The sequence below is a fragment of the Piliocolobus tephrosceles genome, chromosome 9, assembly GCF_002776525.5.
Source record: "Piliocolobus tephrosceles isolate RC106 chromosome 9, ASM277652v3, whole genome shotgun sequence".
Lineage (NCBI taxonomy): Eukaryota > Metazoa > Chordata > Mammalia > Primates > Cercopithecidae > Piliocolobus > Piliocolobus tephrosceles.
This window is the reverse complement of record NC_045442.1, coordinates 130,502,273-130,519,412: the sequence shown is the minus strand read 5'-3', so window position 1 is coordinate 130,519,412 and position 17,140 is coordinate 130,502,273. Positions and strand designations below refer to the sequence as shown.

The 17,140-nt window shown below is 43.5% G+C and overlaps 1 protein-coding gene and 1 pseudogene across 3 annotated transcripts in view; one reads left to right on the top strand and one right to left on the bottom strand.

The window, feature by feature from the left end:
• The window catches only part of LARP4B (La ribonucleoprotein 4B), a 124,486-nt gene that overhangs the window by 98,007 nt on the left and 9,339 nt on the right, over positions 1-17,140 (bottom strand). The window lies entirely within an intron of this gene.
• LOC111526645 lies at positions 14,490-15,395 on the top strand (annotated as a pseudogene). Its single transcript, XR_002726446.3, has one exon. The product of XR_002726446.3 is annotated as a tubulin-folding cofactor B-like (transcript).

Below are 17,140 nucleotides of genomic sequence, written 5' to 3'. Positions count from 1 at the left end.
AAAAAGGCAGTACTCACAGCTGAGGGCAAAATTACTTTGAGTTAATTTTCATTTTATTTTATTCTCTAGACTTTGTATATGCATACATGTAGGTCCATTTAAGTGTGCACTTGGGATCTAAACATACAAAAGAGTTAAATACAAAGTGATGACATTAAAATTTTTAATTTTATTATCAAAACAACAAATCACTAAAAAAGTTCCCAAGTGGCAAACACATACTAAAACAATTATTTGTATTGGACATGAGACTATAAAATATATCTATTTGGTCTTCCTCCCATTTCATGGCATACAATTCCTAAATTCCCTGCAATCTCCACAGTAATAAATGTCTTTCTGTGCACTAATGATATCACTGGGCTGGCAGTCCTAAGGTAGTTTCAGGATGGGAACTAGTCAGCAGAAAGACCGAGCCAGAATTAGACGGTTGGGACTTTCAGCCCATTCCCAATCTCCTGGTAGGGGAAACTGGCAGAAGGTTAAGTTGATCATCAATGGCCAATGATTTAAGCAATCATGCCTATGTAATGGAGTTTCCATAAAAACCCTAGGCTGGGCGCGGTGGCTCACGCCTGTAATCCCAGCACTTTGGGAGGCTGAGGCAGGAGCATCACCTGAGGTTAGAAGTTCAAGACCAGCCTGGCCAACGTGGTGAAACCCCATCTCTACTAAAAATACAAAAATCAGCCGGGCGTGGTGGCAGGCACCTGTAATCCCAGCTACTCAGGAGGCTGAGGCAGGAGAATCACTTGAACCTGGGAGGCAGAGGTTGCAGTGAGACTGAACCGAGATCATGCCATTGCACTCCAGCCTGGGTGACAGAGCAAGACTCCATTCCAAAAAACAAGAACTAGGTTTGTGGAGCTTCCAGATAGCTCAACACGTGGAGGTTGTTAAAGGGTGGCAGCCCAAAAGGGCATGGGAGCCCCTTGCTCTTTCCCCACACCTTGCCCTACACATCTCGTCATCTGCATCCTTTGTACTATCCTTCAAAACAAACCAGGAAACACATTTTCCTTACTTCTGTGAATCAGTCAAGCAAAGTAATGGAACCCAAAGAGGGGCCATGGGGATCCTGAAGTATAACTGGTTCCTCAGAAGCATGGGTGAACAACCTGTGGCGTGGGAGTGGCATCAGAAGGGGCAGTCTTGTAGGACTGAGCCCCCATCCTGTGGGACCTGATACTATCTCCAGTAGAGGGCTGAGATCAAAGGGGAGGGTGCCCCGCTGGTGCCTGCTGTAGAACTGATTGGTTGCTGGTGGGGAGAAATCCCCGCGCGCTTCTTGGTGACCACCGGTCACAGAATTCTTCTGGGTTGATTGTTGTGATGTGAGAGCAGAGGAAAAACTGTTTTTTCTTCAGGAGGGAAAGGTCAAAAAATCCTTTTCAAAATCTACTGAAAGCTATGATACAGAATTCAGAAGTTCCAGGACTCCGCCAAGTTCATCTACAAACAAGAAAAGGAAACGTCAAGGAGTGCAGGCTGCAGCATGGCGAGGGGGGATGGGGGTGAGTCCCCTGCCAGGTGGTGAGGGCCCCACCTCTCCTCCTTCGGGGGACACCCGAAGCAGATACCACAGTGCCTGGCACATAGCGTGTGTTACACACCAGAGCCAAATGGCAGGCCTGGGAGCTATGAAATTCCAAGTTGCGGCCAGGGGCGGTGGCTCACACCTGTAATCCCAGCACTTTGGGAGGCCGAGGTGGGTGGATTGCGAGGTCAGGAGATCAAGACCATCCTGGCTAACACAGTGAAATCCCGTCTCTACTAAAAATACAAAAAATTAGCCAGACGTGGTGGCGGGCGCCTGTAGTCCCAGCTACTCGAGAGGCTGAGGCAGGAGAATGGCGTGAACCCAGGAGGCGGAGCTTGCAGTGAGCCGAGATTGTGCCATTGCGCTCCAGCCTGGGCGACAGAGCAAGATTCTGTCTCAAAAAGAAGAAAACATAAATACATAAATTCCAAGTTGTTCAGAGAGTCAAAGTCACTGATTCCAAGCACAGAATCCAACAACAATCTTCAAATATTAGGCATTACACCTGCAGATGAGAACTGTTTCCCAGACAATATAAACTGTTTAATATTAAAATATAATGTCCCCTAAAACTGTTACTTACAAAAGTGATACTACTTTATAAAAAAGAGACCAGGTGCAGTGGCGCATGCCTGTAATCCCAGAACCGTGGGAGGCCGAGGCAGGTGGATCACCTGAGGTCAGGAGTTCGAGACCAGCCTGGCCAACAGGGTGAAACCTCATCTCTACTAAAAGTACAAAAATTAGCCAGGCATGGTGGTGGGATCCTGTAATCCCAGCTACTCGGGAGGCTGAGGCTGGAGAATCACTTGAACCCAGGAAGCGGAGGCTGCAGTGAGCTGAGATTGCGCCACTGCACTCCAGCCTGGGTAACAAGAACAAAACTCCGTCTCAAAAAAAAAAAAAGAATTTAAGTTCCAAGATTTTGTTTTTAATCTTACTTTGGTTTACTATTCCAAATGACAATTACCTAAGACACAGCAGTACCATCTCCATTCTATAAATAAACTGTATTACATCTATAGGCCAGTTATGGTTATATGCCTACTTCAATAGACAATGTGACTGAGAAAAGAAAATAGCTCAGAGCAGTTGAGCCATGAGAAGTATGCAGGCCCAGAGAGCCATGAGTGAGGGACTTCTGTCATGCCTCCCGCCCCAGATCCATGTTGAGCACAATTGTGTAAAGTCATTTTGTTCCTGACTGGCTGCCTTACCCTTATCTTCATGTTCCTGAACTCTATGACAACAATGAACAATGTACAGCCAACCAATAGCTTGTGTTATTTTGATGTACGTTTTTTGTAAACAACTCAGAAACTGCCTTTTTTCCCTTTAAAAATTTACTTCCAACTTCTGCTAATGGGGTGTATACTCAGAGCAACCTGAATTCACACACCTGGGCTGCAATCCCCAGGCTCGGTCCAAATCAACTCTACTTATATTAATTTTGCCTCAGCTTCTTCCTTCTAGGCTGACATACCTGATGTAGACAGCAGGATTCAGAATGTCTCCCCTCAATCAACTGGTTTTTCTGAGCGTGGCGCTGGGAACCAGTGTGACACTCTCCACTTCAGAGGTCTCCTGAAACTGGAACTCCCACTCTTTGGCTGAATATCTAAACTTTACTTGGACTGTTTTTCAAACTCCCTCTTTCCTTTAAGAGTTAGGGCTTTGCTGTCTTGGGACAAGAGATTTGGGTAAAGAGGCCCGCAGACAACTGCCTTCTTTCTGCCTCTGCCTCAGGGCCAGGATTTCGGGTCAAGGTTTTTCCACCTCTGCCTCACGGCAGACGTTTGGGATGAAGGACTGGCAGATACGGGTGGTTACATTTTACAGAGCATGCTTTTAAGATTGCAGCTGTTTTCTATAATTTGAAAATATGGACTTAGCCTTTCATTTGTGACCAACTCCTGTTAGTTCCCAAATGAAAAGTGCACAACCTTTTTGCTCCTGCAGACAGGTATGAGGGTCTGCTCCCACGTACCTTGCTTGCGTACTCCCCTGTCACCTGGCAGTTAGGGACAGTCCAAGACACATCGCACTTAGACCCTAAACACATTCCCAGCCTTTTGTCACTTTTCAAAAGTTAGTAAATTATACAAAATTGGACTTCACAATCTAAGCACTCTTTGTAGAAATATCAGCTGGATATATGTGCACTTACGGGGCACTCTCTTATAGATATTTAGAAAGTGGAGCCACCTAACACAGGACAGTTGTAAGCAGCAGTAGCCAAAATGAGGATCCTCTGAAGTGTCTAAAATAATTAATTTGTGTACCTAATTGGGGCAAAAGTTGCCTTTAGAACCAGAGAAACTAAATGGGAAACCTACTTTATGTTTCTGCTGAAATGTGATAATAAGATTTGAAAAAGATTCTTTCTCAGAGTTCTATGGTCAGAAGTGTAAAAAGCCGATACTTTGGCTATTGTTTTTTTTGGAAGGAAGAAAAAATGTCTTTCTGCTTTTGCCTCTTTTGGATCCTGTTTTTGGGAATTCTTTTCAGTCAACTGAAACTCATCTTAAAATGTGTTTGATCCCTGTTTGATTCCTATCTTGTTGGTATGGTTTTTGCAGAGGAAAATACAAAACTTCATTTGCCTTTCAGAAAGCTTAAGATCTCCCTAAAATGCTCCTCTAAGACTTGTTCTTCTGTTTCCTTCCACACTTCTACTCCTTCTTCCTTCTGCTATATTTGATACATGATGAAATCTAGAGGAGACTTCTTATGACTCCAAGACCCCCTTAGGAATACAGAAAGAGGCAACACTCACCCCCTTTGGCAGGGGGGCTTCTGTTTTCGTTACAGAGTCTGAAGAGTTGTGAGTAGTTTCCTCTCAGGTCTAAAGCTCTGCTCCCTTTTGCATTGTCCAATTTCGTTGATTTTCGGGGGCTTTAGGGATTACTTTACACTGTGAGAGAGAGCCTGACTTGTGTGTGTGCGATGGCGGAGAGCTCACCGGTGAAAGCTGCAGTTTGGGAAGTGGCTGAGTGAACAGTTGTTACTGCAGGATGGCTACTCTTTCTTTACACATTTACACAGATGCAGTTTGAACAGTGGGAAGTTATGAGTGCTCACCACCAAGTGATAAGATTCCCATATGGGATGGGCTTATCACAGTGGGCTGACTGGGCCACTCACCAGCCTCGAGGGAATGTCCTTGCAGTGAGAAGCACTGTGGAAGCTCTGCGTGGCACGTGCTGAGGCGTTTCCCTCCTTTGGGGAACCCAAGGTTCAGTGTATTAATAAAAGTGGAATCCTTGATTTTTAAAGATCTAGATCAAGGGTGTCCAATCTTTGGCTTCCCTGGGCCACAGTGATCTTGGGCCACACATAAAATACGCTAACGCTAACGATAGCTGATGAGATGCTTAGAGAGAGAGAGAGAGAGAAGGAAGAAAAGAAAAGGAAAAAAATCAGAAAAAAAAATCTCATAATGTTTTAAGAACATTTACGAATTTGTGTTGGGCCACATTCAAAGCCATCTTAGGCTGAGGGTAGGACAGGCTTGATCTAGATGCTCTGCCTTTCATCTGCTTTTCAAATTTGAGTATTAGGCCCTAGAAACTGCAAATGTTTTTTTTCCACTCATTAAAGTAAGTAATCTAATCAAGAAACATCTAGGTTGGAAGACCACCTATCTAACCAGACTGCTCTCCAATACATGACTTTCTATGGCCGAGCGCACTGGCTCACACCTGTAATCTCAGCACTTTGGGAGGCTGAGGCAGGCAGATCCCCTGAGCTCAAGAGGTCAAAACCAGCCTGGGCAACATGGAGAAATCTCATCTTGACAAAAAAAAAAAAAAATACAAAAAAAGAAAAAATTAGCGGGGCATGGTGGTGCACACCTGTGGTCCCAGCTATCGGGATCCTTCAAGTGGAAGGATCACTTGAGCCTGGGAGGCAGAGGTTGCAGAGGTCACTGCACTCCAATCTGAATGACAGTGAGATCCTGTCAAACACAAAAACACCAAATATGACTTTCTGACATTTAGCTAGCTATCCTGAACCTCTTTATAAAAGAAACTGACATCTCTAAGGGCATCTCCCTTCCTGTACTCAAGCCACTATAAATTTTTACAATGAAAAAAACATTGGCTTAAGGTTCACAGAGCAAACCTTACCTTTGTTTAATGTTTTTCCCTGGCAATTCCTGACTATCCCTTTTTGATTCAACAAATAGTAGTGTTTAGATCTAAGTTCTCTGCCTTTGGGATGTAAGTTTTCACCTGAGAGTCATGTCTTCGGAAGTGAAAATTTAGGGTTGCCTAGCGATCTGAGTTGTTTAGGGTAATGGAACAGATAATTAAGAGACTGATAGTCTAAAGAGGGGGAATTATTTTCACTAGCAAATGAAAAATCTTATAACACTATAAGATCTGCTTCTGTTAGCGCATCTGCATGTCTTTACTTTTATGTATCATGTATATATAATATTTCACTACCAAAGTATATGAAAGACCTCTAATTAACTAGTTTAAAGAAAACACAAGTGCTTAAATCAAATATTTTATCAGACAAATGGAAACTCAAAAGTCTTTTAGTTCATGACTTGGGTAAATCTTTGGTAAATAAAGATTAGTTTGTTGGTTTAATGAAAGGAGCTGTGTCTTCTCATCAGCAAATACTTTTTTTTTTTTTTTTTTTTTGAGACGGAGTCTCGCTCTGTCGCCCAGGCTGGAGTGCATTGGCCGGATCTCAGCTCACTGCAAGCTCCGCCTCCCGGGTTTACGCCATTCTCCTGCCTCAGCCTCCCGAGTAGCTGGGACTACAGGCACCCGCCACCTAGCCTGGCTAGTTTTTTGTATTTTTTAGTAGAGACGGGGTTTTGCCATGTTAGCCAGGATGGTCTCGATCTCCTGACCTCGTGATCCACCCGTCTCGGCCTCCCAAAGTGCTGGGATTACAGGCTTGAGCCACCGCGCCCGGCCGCAAATACTCATTCATTTAACTCTAGGGTTTCACAGGCTGTAGAAACGATTAACAAAGAAATAACTTGAGATGATGTCTAGCTTTGTTTAATGAACTATTCAAGCAGAATAACTGTTAAGAATGAATAAATTAGGGCCGGGCGCAGTGGCTCACACTTGTAATCCCATCACTTCGGGAGGCAGAGGCAGGTGAATCACTTGAGGTCAGGAATTCGAGACCAGCCGGGCCAATACAGTGAAACCCCGTCTCTACTAAAAATACAAAAATTAGCTGGGCATGGCGGTATACGCCTGTAGTCCCAGCTACCCGGGAGGCTGAGGTGGGAGGATCACTTGAACTCAGGAGGCAGACGTTGCAGTGAGCTGAGATCAAGCCACTGCACTCCAGCCTGGGTGACAGAGTAAGGCTGCGTCTCAAAAATAAATAAATAAATAAATAAATAAACAAATAAATAAATTAGATGAATGTAAATGAGATATTTATAAACAAACTTTTCACAGTTTCACAAACCTTTTTCAAAAATTTAATCTTAAAGCCATGTTATGCTAATTAACAGATAATCATAAAATACCTATGTCATTTATAGGATACAGAAAAGTTAAATATATTTAGGTCTGTTATAAACAAAAATTGAGGAAATACTAAGAAATTATTTTCATGTGGTATAAAACAGTTCAAAATTACTTCCTGGGTTTTTCACTGGAAATTCGAGTTAGTGAGAGTTAAAATTGTAGTTAATATACGTAATTAAAACTATTAGGTGTAAGAAACAATTTTATATACAGAGCGCATTTTAAAAGATGTAAGGAGAGTTGAAAAGAGAAAGTAATTGTTTTTCCCTTTTACACAAGAGATTTTTGCATGGTCAAAATGATAAGGGGGAAAGGAAATTAAGTTTTTCTCTTAAGGTAAAATGCCAGTATAAAAAAGAAAGGTAGGTTGCAGTGAGCTGAGACTGTGCCACTGTACTCCAGCCTGGACTACAGAGGGAGACTCAGCCAAAAAAAAAAAAAAAAAATCACATCGGGCATGGTGGCTCACGCCTGTAATCCCAGCACTTTGGGAGGCCAAGGTGGGTGGATCATGAGGTCAGGAGTTCAAGACCAGCCTGACCAACATGGTGAAACCCTATCTCTACTAAAAATACAAAAATTAGCTGGGCATGGTAGCGTGTGTCTGTAATCCCAGCTACTCAGGAGGCTGAGGCAAAAGAACTGCTTGAACCGGGACCCGGAAGGCAGACATTGCAGTGAGCCGAGATCATGCCACTGCACTCTCCAGCCTGGGCTACAGAGGTAGACTCGCTGCTCCCCCCGCAAAAAAAAAAAAAAAAGAAGTATAGGTCAAAACCGGCTTAAGCAAGTTGTAGAACATGTGCGGAAGATTAATCTTGTGAAAAAAATATTGTGTATAATCAAGCTGGCTAAATTAGAAGAGAATTATTTAATTTTGCTAAAACTGAACATTAATATACAACATACACTAATGCAGGGCCAGAGACTGGGTCCCTGTGTCAGAACAGCAGACTTTTCCTGGAGCACTGGTCTGCTCTTAATAAAAAATTTTAAGTTGTCGTAAAAAGTTTATGGAAATTTTATCTCGCATGTTCCAAGCTGATGGAGATTTGATGGACAGTTTTATTAAAATAGCTTTATATGGCCGGGCGCGGTGGCTCAAGCCTGTAATCCCAGCACTTTGGGAGGCCGAGATGGGCGGATCACGAGGTCAGGAGATCAAGACCATCCTGGCTAACACGGTGAAACCCCATCTCTACTAAAAATACAAAAAACCAGCCAAGCGAGGTGGCGGGCGCCTGTAGTCCCAGCTACTTGGGAGGCTGAGGCAGGAGAATGGCGTAAACCCGGGAGGCGGAGCTTGCAGTGAGCTGAGATCGGGCCACAGCACTCCAGCCCAGGCGACAGAGCCAGACTCCGTCTCAAAAAAAAAAAAAATAGCTTTATATTTAGGAGGCTGAGATGGAAGGATCACTCGAGCCCAGGAGTTTGAGGCTGCAGTGAGCTATGATCACACCACTACACTCCAGCCTGGGCAACTGAGCAGACCCTGTCTCCAGAAAAAAAATAAATAAAGGCTCTAGCACTGATAATATACTGATGCAAAGGTAAAATTTATTTTTGTCTTTTGAACAAGATGTTCATATAATATTAATGATGATAACAAAAGACTTTTGTTCACCTTTTGAATAAGCTGCAAAACAAGAAAAAGATTCTATTGATCTCATGCTGTCTTTGTCAGGTCTTTTGATTGTTTAGAAAACTGAGTATCAAAAAAGAGTAAAGGTTTTTGCATTTTTGGCCGGGTGCGGTGGCTCACACCTGTAATCCCAGCACTCTGGGAGGCCAAGGCCGGCGGGGGGGGGGGGGGGGGGGGGGATCATGAGGTCAGGTGATCGAGACCATCCTGGCTAACACGGTGAAACCCCATCTCTACTAAAAATACAAAAAACTAGCCGGGCGTGGTGGCGGGCGCCTGTAGTCCCAGCTACTTAGGAGGCTGAGGCAGGAGAATGGCGGGAACCCGGGAGGCGGAGGTTGCAGTGAGTGGAGATAGCACTACTGCATTCCAGCCTGGGCAACAGAGTGAGACTCCACCTCAAAAAGAAAAAAAAGGTTTTTGCTTTCTGAAATCTTTCAATTATCTGGCTAAATAACTAGTATTTTACAGCAACCTGTGATCCTATTTTGAACAAGAATTTTAAACCTTTATGTTTTACATATTTCCCAAAACCAACTTTCAAATTCTAAAATTAAGTCTTTTCCAACAGGAACCCCCCTGGAAGTCCGAGAGAGACCTATTAGGCTTAATTCGTATGTTAAAATTGTATGTGAAGCTTTGTCAAATGAGAAATGGTGTTTAACTTTGGGTTATATTTGTGTGCATGTTATTAATATGTGTTCCAAAATTACATGAGATTTCTGAAACCCTGATATGTCTTGATATGTCAGACATAATTACGGTTAATTATGTTAAATTGTTGTATGCCACAAAAATAACGAAATTTCTTGTAAATTGTGTCTTTAACTGTAGCTACTCTAAGTCTTTTGGCATCCACAGACAACTATTGTTCTACTTTGACTCCTCTCAAAAAGCAGTTTACACTTGGCTACGGTCAAAATTTTGCTTTTTCTTCAAGCGAATTCATGGAAAATAATTCTTTTTTTTTAAGAGACAAGGTCTGGGCTGGTCGCGGTGGCTCACGCCTGTAATCCCATCACTTTGGGAGGCCAAAGCAGGCAGATCACCTGAGGTCGGGAGTTCGAGACCAGCCTGACCAACACGGAGAAACCCCATTTCTACTAAAAATACAAAATTAGCCAGACGTGGTGGCGCATGCCTGTAATCCCAGATACTTGGGAGGCCGCAGCAGGAGAATCACTTGAACCTGGGAGGTAGAGGTTGCAGTGAGCTGAGATCATGCCATGGCACTCCAGCCTGGGCAACAAGAATGAAACTCTGTCTCAAAAAAATAAAGAAAGAAAGAGACAAGGTCTCGCTGTGCTGTGCAGGCTAGAGTGCAGGCACCTTCTAACTCACTACAACCTCCAACTCCTGCACTTCAGTGGTCCTCCCACCTCAGCCCCACTAGAAGCACACACCACCACACCTGGCTATTTTTTCAATTTTTTGTAGAGATGGGTGTCTTGCTATGTTGGCCAGGCTGGTCTTGAACTCAAGGCCTCAAGCAATCCTCCCTTCTTGGCCTCCTAAAGTGCTGAGATTATAGCCATGAGCCACTATGCCTGGTGGTAAGTACTCTTGAATACAAGTTCCTGATAATTTTGGAGATCATATCATTGGACTAAGTAAAAGTTTTCAGAACTCTAATAAACTGTTGGGTTCATGAAGACTGCTAACTCTGTATATCAAGCAGAATAAAACTTAATTACATGGGACTGAAATTACAGATGACTGAAATCATTTTTACGACATTTTGTTTGAAACATTGCTGATTTTTTTCTTTTCATGTTTTGTTTTCCCAAGTCAAGGAAGCTTTTTCTCTCATTTATAGCTTGTAGCAAATGGGTAAAACATAACTTTATGAGCAAAACTGAAACATTTGCCTTTCTACCTGATTTCTCCAAAATGCGTAAACTAGTCATGAGTATCCTTATTTTATGACAGTCTAATTATATGTGTTTTAAGCTCAATAAAAACCGGTTTATTGTTACAGGACACAATTGAAGACACTGGCTATTCTACCGACGCTCTTGACTGGAACCGTGTATTTTGAAGTATAAGCAGACTGGTTTAAAGAACTGAGGTTGACTATGTAGAGCCAATAAAAAGCCTGTTGGAAAGACTAGCCTGGTACCTTGTTTACATGGCTCCTTTACAAGGTTCCTGATGTATAACAAGTAAAAGAATCTTACTTTCTGACATGCCCAGGAACCTCAAGATATTTTGTGACCTCAAGAAGAGAGGAAGTCACCCAATTCATGTAAGTATTACCAGCATAGTCCTTGGCTTGGCTTCCTAGCCTTGAGGGTTTATAGTTGAATCCAAAATTCCTTATGAAAGTTCCAGCAAAGATAACTTAAAGAAACTATATGGCCAATCATTATTCTTGTTGTATTTTACGCAAATAATCAGCCCAAGCACAGTACTAAAACTTATTTTGCAAGTAAGCTGGTCCTCCTAAGATTTATATCTTTGGTAAAAATGGTGACTAGAGAGAGGAAAAATTATGCTTCCCAAGAAAACTACAGTACCCATGTTATTAGATTCCAGCCTTGACCATTGTGTGTGTGTGTTTGAGTTTTTATTGTTTTCCTACAATTTGGACTGAATCCCCAATGTAATAGGATTTTTACTATGTATCTTATTGTTTTACCTCTAAGAAAACCAAAAGCATGAAATTCAAAGACTACAGAAGATTTAACAAGCAATGATAGTTACACAAATCAGTGACTTGACTAAGGACTAAGAATGAACCTTCCCAGCACCGTCATACATCATTCCATCATAAAAATCCACTTGTAACTGCTGCTAATCAGAATGTGTACACATACACACACACACACACACATATATATACATATACACATATACATATATATATACACATATACATATACATATATTCAGAGCAACTTGGTCTATGCTCCTGGGTTGCAATCATCAAGCTTGGCCCAAATAAACTCTTTACTCAGCTTCTTCATTTTAGTTCAACACTAACATCACAAAGAAAGTTTCAGACAGGCCAGGGATGATGGCACATGCCTGAAATTCCAGTGCTTTTGAAGACCAAGGCAAGAGGATTGCTTGAGCCCAGGAGTTTGAGACCAGCCTGTGCAACGAGACAAAAACCCATCTCTACAAAAAAAATACAAAAATTAGCCAGATGTGGTGGCACATGCCTATAGTCCCAGCTACTCGGGAGGCTGAGGAGGGAGGACCACTTGAGACTGGGAGGTCAAGGCCGCAATAAGCCAAGATCACGCCACTGCACTCCAGCCTGGGTAACAGAGTGAGACCGTCTCAAAAAAAAAAAAAAAAAGAATAGAAAAAAAAGTTTCAGGCAAACTATAAGAATCAGCCACTGAAAATTGCCATCGGTTCCAATGATTCTGAATTACTGTTCAGAAAGGTGGTTAACTTTTCTCAATCTTGTAGCGTAAGACATCTCTAGCTTCAAAGATAACCACGATGAAAATTAAAAATTACTATTAATACTTTCTGTTTAACAGTAATCATTAAACTATTAAATATTTAAACAATTAAGTTATTAAACTATTAAATACAGGGCCTGTATCTCTGATGCTGAACTATGATGTGTGGCTTAAGCCCCCAAATATATCATGTTATTTGGATCCAAAGTGCTGCACAGAACGCTGACCCTTTCTAAGAGTTGGGTATTACTTGCAACAGGCTTATAAGCAAGAAGCTAGAAAGATCCCATTTTCTGTTCTTCCTGTATTGAATGATGTAAAGCAAACTGTCACCAAGACTCAGTTTCCCAAACAGTAAAACAAGTGTTCTGTCTGAAGAATAAATGGGGGGAAAAAAGGGGGGGGGGCTTTCAATCCTCTGAATCACAAGTCCAATACATTGTTGAGGGTGGGAGTTGTTGCAATTTGCAGTAATTTCTTAGAGTGTAAGAAAGATATGTGAAAGATCCTGACACACACCACAGTTGCCTGAGGACAGTAAACCAAAGGCCAGGAAAGTTCACAGCAAGTCACATTATCTCTAGTGTGAGTTCCTCTACACAAAGGTGACCGGTATGGACACAGGTGTTGAAGTTGGATCCAAGCCTGCACACAGACTCCTGTGTTAACAGCGTGGACGTTAAAATGAACAACTCTCTCTGAATGCTTTAGGAAGAAAACCATTTAATTTACATGAGTTTGTCTTGAGACTATTTCTCAAAGATGAACTGTAAGCTGCAGTCTGATTACATGATACAAACTGGAGCTTGTTAACCAGAACTTCAATTAGCACCTCCCTATTTGGATTAAGGATTTAATGGATTATCTAAAATGACAAAACACTTAATTTTCCTGGAGTAAATATATTTCAATCTTTTAAAAAGCACAGTCTAATAACTGCTTTAAAAATCTACCTCAAAAAGTTAAAACACTTATTTAAATTATCTAACATATATATCTAACATAACAATGCTTTCACCAATTTCTTTTGATATACTACAGCGCAGGGTACGCCTTAATAGCGACCACAGTGAACTCTGCAATTACAGCGCAAAGGGATGCTGGACTTAGAGAGGAGACTCGTTACAGTCCTACTTCTGTCACCAACTAGCCAGCCGTATCTCTAATTAATTTTTACCTCATGGGCTTCAGTTTCTGAGTCTGTAGAGATTACACTGTTTTTCTGACAGTTACTTTCACAAACCAGTTACAAAATCTCAGGTGACAAAATAACATAGAACAAAACTCAAAGTCTTAGAATATAAACGTCCTACTTCGAAAGTACTATTTAATTCACACCTAACATATGAATTAAGAATTAATCAGGCCAGGGCCGGGCGCGGTGGCTCAAGCCTGTAATCCCAGCACTTTGGGAGGCCGAGACGGGTGGATCACGAGGTCAGGAGATCGAGACCATCCTGGCTAACATGGTGAAACCCCATCTCTACTAAAAATACAAAAAACTAGCCGGGCGAGGTGGCGGCGCCTGTAGTCCCAGCTACTCGGGAGGCTGAGGCAGGAGAATGGCGTGAACCCGGGAGGCGGAGCTTGCAGTGAGCTGAGATCCGGCCACTGCACTCCAGCCTGGGTGACAGAGCGACACTCCGTCTCAAAAAAAAAAAAAAAGAATTAATCAGGCCAGGCACAGTGGCTCAGGCCTATAATCCCAGCACTTTAGGAGGCCAAGGCAGGCAGATCACTTGGGGCCAGGAGTTGGAGACCAGCCTGGCCAATACGGAGAAACCCTGTCTCTACTAAAACTATAAAAATAAGATGGGCATGGTGGTGTGCCTGTAGTCCTGGCTACTCTGGAGGTTGAAGCACGAGAATCACTTTAACCCAGGAGGTGACGACTGCAGTGAGCCCAGATACAGCCACTGCACTTCAGCCTGGGGGAGAGAGTGAGACTCTGTTTCAAAAAAAAAAAGAATTAAAAAGAATTAAAGGTTCCTTCAGTCTTGTAATTCCAGACTGGTAACAATGGAACCAACAAAAAGAAAATATTCCATGCAACTGGGTTAAGGCTGATTAAATGTTAAGTTCACTATTATTATTAAACATTTCATAAATATATGCTTTACAATAAATTTACCTAACCACACGTCCCAACATCAAATTGAAAACTGGAAGTTAAGGGTCAGGCACGGTGGCTCACGCCTGGAATCCCAGCACTTTGGGAGGCCAAGGCAGGTGGATCACCTGAGGACAGGAGTTCGAGACCAGCCTGACCAACATGGAGAAACCCTGTCTCTACTAAGAATACAAAACTAGGATAGCCCAGCAGCGGCGGCGGTGGCAGCTGCGGAGCGACCGCGCTGCAAGCCACGGCAGGGCACGGCAAGATGGAGGTGACGGGGTGGTGGCACCCACGGTGACCGTTTTCATCAGCAGCTCCCTCAACACCTTCCGCTCAGAGAAGCGGTACAGCCGCAGCCTCACCATCGCTGAGTTCAAGTGTAAACTGGAGTTGCTGGTGGGCAGCCCTGCTTCCTGCATGGAAATGGAGCTGCATGGAGTTGACGACAAGTTCTACAGCAAGCTGGATCAAGAGGATGCGCTGCTGGGCTCCTACCCTGATTAGATGACGGCTGCCGCATCCACCTCATTGACCACAGGGGCGCCTGCCTTGGTGAGTATGAGGACCTGTCCCGGGTGGAGAAGTACATGATCTCACAAGAAGCCTGCAACCAGAGGCAAGACATGGTCCGCTTCAGTCCGCTTCTTCCTGAAGCGCAGCAAGCTTGGCCGCTACAACGAGGAGGAGGGGGCTCAGCAGGAGAGGCCGAGGCCGCCCAGCGCCTCGCCAAGGAGAAGGCCGAGGCCAGCTCCATTCCCGTGGGCAGCCGCTGTGAGGTGCGGGTGGTGGGGCACTCCCCTCGCTGGGGTACCGTCATGTATGTGGGTCTCACAGATTTCAAGCCTGGTTACTGGATTGGTGTCCGCTATGATGAGCCACTGGGAAAAAACGATGGCAGTGTGAATGGGAAATGCTACTTCGAATGCCAGGCCAAGTATGGCGCCTTTGTCAAGCCAGCAGTCGTGACCGTGGGGGACTTCCCAGAGGAGGACTACGGGTTGGACGAGATATGACACCCAAGGAATTCCACTGCTCCAGCTCCTAACCCGGCCACTGACTGCCCCTCCTGTGTGTGCCCATGGCCCTTTTCTCCTGACCCCATTTTAATTTTATTCATTTTTTCCTCTGCCATTGATTTTTGACACTCGTGCATTAAATTCACTAGAAACCCAGAAAAAAAAAAAAAAAATACAAAACTAGCTGGGTGTAGGGGCACATGCCTGTAATTCCAGCTACTCAGGAGGCCGGGACAGGAGAATCACTTGAACCTAGGAGGCAGAGGTTGCAGTGAGCCAAGATCACACCACTGCACTCCAGCCTGGGCAACAAGAGTGAAACTCCAGCTCCAGAAAGAAAAAAAAAAAAAGAAACTGGAAGTTAATGATCCAGCATGTATTTGCCTTACTCATATAATTATCTCACATAATTTGTGGCCATATAATGATTTTGGGAAAACATCTAATCTTTAGCTATTTATGTTGAGCTGTAACTTCACGTGATTTCATGAAAAACCTATTCTCAATAACAGAATAAAACTACCACCTCTTTCTTTCCCATAAGGTTGGCAGGGGGAGGTGGCGGAGGAGGGGACTACCACAATGACCAACACACTTTCAAAATTCTGAACTTATAGGAAACAGTATGCCAAGAGTCTGTGTGGCCTTGCCTGCCTGAAAGATAATAAAACTTGTGGTCACTCAGAATCCCAAGGCACACTGCAAAAGTTTACTCTTCACTGGAATTTCGCCAGGTCATGGGAGATTTTTAAGTGCCTCAACGCTTCTACAGTTTATTTGGCAGTTCTACGTCCCACTTCCAGTCCTTTCAGGTTTAGGTTTAACTCTCCTTACTGAGCCCTAAAGAATAATGATTTCAGCAGAAGAGATTCAACTCATCAGTGTAAACAAAAAAATGGGAAAGTTGTGAAAAACTGAAAGTCATGTGCACAAACAGCAACACTGGTAATACTGCTTCCCATATTCATTCTTTGGTCTTCACTGACAGTGTGAAGAAGCAACTACTGCTGATTCATCAGTTACTCTTTTCACAACAGTCAGTACCTCCAAGTCAGCGGCACCCAAACTTTTTTGATACCAGGGACTGACTGGTTTCATGCAAGGCAATTTTTCCACAGACAGAGCGGAGGGGTCGGGGGTGCGGGGTGGTGAGGAGGATGCTTTCAGGATGAAACTGCTCCACCTCAGATCATCAGGCATTAGATTCTCATAAGGAGCATGCGACCTAGATCCCTTGCATGTGCAGTGCACAACAGGATTTGCACTCCTATGAGAATCTAGTCAACTGTTCATCTGAGAGGAGGTGAGCTCAGGCAGTAATGCTCACTCACCCTGCTGCTCACTCACCTGCTGCTTGCTGCTCACTCACCCTGCTGCTCACCTCCTGCTGTACAGCCCAGTTCCTAACAGGCCATGACGGCTATGGGTCCACAGACTGGGAGTTAGTGACCCCTGCTCCAAGTGACCCACTGAAAGGCAATCTGAACTAGCAATCTAGCCTGGTAACAATTGTCACTGGAGCAAGGCACAGGGGCTCACACTCACATTCCCAGCAACTTGGGAGGCTGAGGTTGGCAGATCACTTGAGGCCAGGAGATTGAGGCCAGCCTGAGTAACATGGCAAGACCTCATGTCTCAAGAAATTATTATTTAAATAGCCAGGAGGATCACTGGAGCTCAGAAATTGGAGGCTGCAGTGAGCAATGGTCATGCCATTCACTCCACTCCTGCAGCCTGGGCAACAGAGTGAGACCTCATCTCTTAAATAAATAAATAAATAAATAAATAAATAAATAAATAAACAAATAAATATCAAGTATCACTGGAGGTTTGAATATCAACCACAGAGGAATATGGAACATAGAACTTAAAATCATGCCAGGCAGACCGGGCGCAGTGG